The sequence below is a fragment of the Parus major genome, chromosome 4 (genome assembly GCF_001522545.3).
Source record: "Parus major isolate Abel chromosome 4, Parus_major1.1, whole genome shotgun sequence".
Taxonomy (NCBI): domain Eukaryota; kingdom Metazoa; phylum Chordata; class Aves; order Passeriformes; family Paridae; genus Parus; species Parus major.
Window position 1 is genome coordinate 42,399,759 of NC_031771.1, and position 3,822 is coordinate 42,403,580.

A 3,822-nucleotide genomic window follows, 5' to 3' on the forward strand; every position below is an offset into this window, starting at 1 on the left:
CTGTCATGCCACACAACAGCATCTTGGACCTCAAACATTTGCTGGCCGCAGCAGCAGCACTGCTCCAAGGGCTTAAGTGTGAAGTAGGTAAGCCCATCCCTTCAATGTTGTTTCCAAGACTTCCAGCATGGTGCTGCTGTGCTGCACAGCATAAATCCTGATGACCCATCTGCTACTGTGAAAAACGTATCTGAAAACAAGCCGGTTACCAAATTCATCCATAGAGGGAGGTAGAACAGGGAGGCACAGCTTCACTGAAACCACTGGGCTTTCTTTTGCTTTTGCCAGTATTAAATTTAGTCCATTTTCTCAATTTCAAGACTGTTAGACAGAACCAATGAGCCACCAATCCTGCTAAATCCAATTTCTGTGTGAGATGTAAGAAGAGTAACTGGTAAAAACCCCATGAGTTAGGCATTCTAGTATGAAAGTACACAATTACTCAGGTGAGTTCTGTGTTATTCTGTAGAATTCTGTTATTTAGGAAATGAAACCTGTTACAAGTAGCTCATGATAGAAATACTGTCACACTTTTCTAATGTGACAGCACAAAATGCTGCTTTCTCCTTTGCAACAAAGACAATGTCATGGATTTTCTCACAACCACACTGTTTCTACCCTGGTTTTACACAGAGCACTAAGCAGCATCACACATTTGTATACACTCTGAGAAATACACCATGAGGATCTTTATGAGTAGTGGAGAGTTAAGTGGCAATGTAATCTTTCAGAAAATAAACTGATTGGTATAACAAATTCAGGGGAGTGCCACAAAGATGACTGGAGGAATGGAGCACCTCTCCACTGAAAATAGGTTGGGAGAGTCGGGGTTGTTCAGCCTGCAGAAGGCTCTGCAGAGACCTCACAGCAGTCTTCCAGTACTTAAAGAGAGCCTACAAAAGGCTGGAGAGGAAGTTTTTACAGGGGCCTGCACTGATAGGACAAGGGTAAATGGCCTTCAGTTGAAACACAATAGGTTTAGATTAGACTTTAGAAAAAAATCCCTTTTTCTGAGGGTGGTGAAGCACTGGAATGTACTGCCCCACAAGAAGCTATGGATACTCTATCTTTGGAAGCATTCAAGGACAGTTTGGATGGGTCTTTGAGTGATCTGATCTAGTGGAAGGTTCCCTGCACATGGCAGAACTGGGTGATCTTTAAGGTCCCTTTTAATTCAAGGTTTAATTTAAGGTCCCTTTTTAATTCAACCATTCTATGGTTCTATGATATAGTGAAACAAGCCAGGAAAAAAGAACTGTAGGTTTCAAAGAAAAAATTATCTAATGTGAAAAAGAGGCTATTGTAAATAATATACATGAAGTACTAGGAAAGCAAAGGGGAATACTCATGAAAGTGGACAAGGAGAGTCCACTTTATCTGGACTTTTGTAAAGCCTGTAAAAACCCACAACATATTTTTCTCTTAATTGGAGAGAGATGGATTTAATGGATGGGCTGTGAGATGGATAAGTAAGATGGTTGCATCCAGAGAGTAGAGGTCAACATCTCCTGATGGACATCAGTGGTGATATCCCTCAGGGGTCCGTATTGGGACCAGCACTGTTTGTGTCTTCATCAATGATGTAGACAAAGGGATCTAGTGCATCTTCAGTGAATTTGCAGATGATACTAAGCTGAGAAGTATGGTCGACACACCTGGAGGATGGGATGCCACCCAGAGGGACCTGGACAAGCAGGAGAAGTAGGCATATGGGAATCTCCTGACATTTAACAAGACCAAGTATAAGGTGCTGCACCTGAGCTGGGGCAACTGCCACTATCAGCACAGGCTGGGGATGAACAGATCCAGAGCAGCCCTGCCAAGAAAGATCTCGGGGTGCTGGTGGGTGAGGGGTGGGTGGTACATGACCCAGCCATGGGCACTCACAGCCCAGAAAGCCAAATGTGTCCTGGGCTGCATCCAGAGCAGCGTGGGCAGCAGGGCCAGGGAGGGGATCCTGCCCCTCTGCTCTGCTGAGATCCCGCCTGCAGGGCTGCACCAGCTCTGGGGTCCCAGCACAGGAAGGACATGGACCTGCTGGAATGAGTCCAGAGAAGGGCCACCAAGTTGATTGGAGGGGTGGAGAACCTCTGCTAGGAAGAAATGTTGAGAGAATTTGGGTTGTTCAGCCTGGAGAAGAGAAGGCTTTCAGGTGACCTGAATGTGGCCTTGCAGTACCTGAAGGAGGCCTAAAAGCAAGATGAAGAGCGACTTTCTACAAGGACATGTATTAGACATTAGCAAGAAATTATTTACTGTGAGAGTAGACACGTTTTATATTTACAGTGAGGGTGAGACATTGGGACAGATTGCCTGGAAATGCTGCGGATGCTTCATCCTTGGAATTGCCAAAGGCCAGGTTGGATAAGGCCTTGAGCAACCAGACCTAGTGGAAGGTATCTCTGCCCACAGCAGGGCAGGGTGGCACTTCATGATCTTTATATACAGCCATTCTATGGCTCCTTTATATAAGCCATTCTATGATAAACAGATTTGCTTTTTTTTTTTTTTTTTTGACTGTTTCAGGCTGAGGCCTCTGACACTATATATTAGATATTGCTGCAAGAACATAATCCACCAGTCCACTCTGTCAAATAAAAAAGGTCTGCTCCCCTTTTTAAAATGTCATCTTACTACTGCTATATCTCATCCACTGCCTTCCACAGCTGTCACAACAGCTGACAGCCTACCTGTTGCTAAGGCCACCATGCTCACACTGGTATTTTCCAGTCTTTAAGTTTTGGTTTTGACAAATCCCTGACATTTTTAGGGTTTTCTGCTTAGCATTGATCAATGATATCCTAAAGGGGCTGTTCCTCTGCAAATTCATTGCTCATCTGCTTTGCAAACAGTGGCCTTAGCATGATGCTTTCCATGGAGAATTCAAGGCTGCCATAGGAATGGCAGATCCAGGAACTGACAGCACCAAGGGACATGCAGACACCAGGTCTCAGCCTTCATGTGAGCAGATCAGCCTTGGCCAGGGGCCACTTTTCGCACATCTCCCTGCACTAAGCCAGAGGGACCATGGGCAACCCCTCATCTCACAGCAGTTGTCCAACCGCCCCCCTTCCCCCATGGACTTCATGGATGCCCAAAAAAGGGTTAAAACCTTGCGGTCAAGAGGGCAAATGGTATCCTAGGCTGCATTGGGAAGGGCACTGCCGGCAGGCTGAGGGAGGGGATCCTGGTCCTCTACTCAGCCCTGGTGAGCCACATCAGGAGTGCAGTGTCCAGTTCTGGGCTCCTCAGGGCAAGAGAGACATGGAGCTCCTGGAGCAGATCCAATGGAGGGTGACAAAAATGACTAAGGGATTGGAGCATCTCTCTTGTGGGGAGATGGCTGGGGGAGCTGAGCCTGCTCAGCATTGAGAAGAGATGTCTGAGAGCGACCCTAAGTAATACCCATCAGAATCTGCAGGGATGTTGTCAGAGGATGGAGCCAGGTTCTTCTCAGGGGTGCCAAGCAATAGGAAAAGGGACAACGGGCAGAAATTGGGGCACAGGAAGTTTCACCGCAGTGTGAGGAAGAACTTTACTGTGCAGGAGACCACACTCCAGAACAGGTTGTCCAGAGAGGCTGTGGAGTCTCCCTCACCGGAGATATTTAGGAACCGTCGGGACACACTCCTGTGCCATGTGCTCTAGGAAGACCCTCCTTGAGCAGGGGGTTGGACCCGATGACCACTGTGGTCGTTCCCATCCTGACCCGTTCCGTGCCTCCGGGAGGGCCGGGCCCGGGGAGCGCCGCGCTCGAGGACACCCCAGGGGCCACGGCAGCTACGGCAGGGCCGAGCCCGCCCCGGCCCCCGCGGCTCCGGG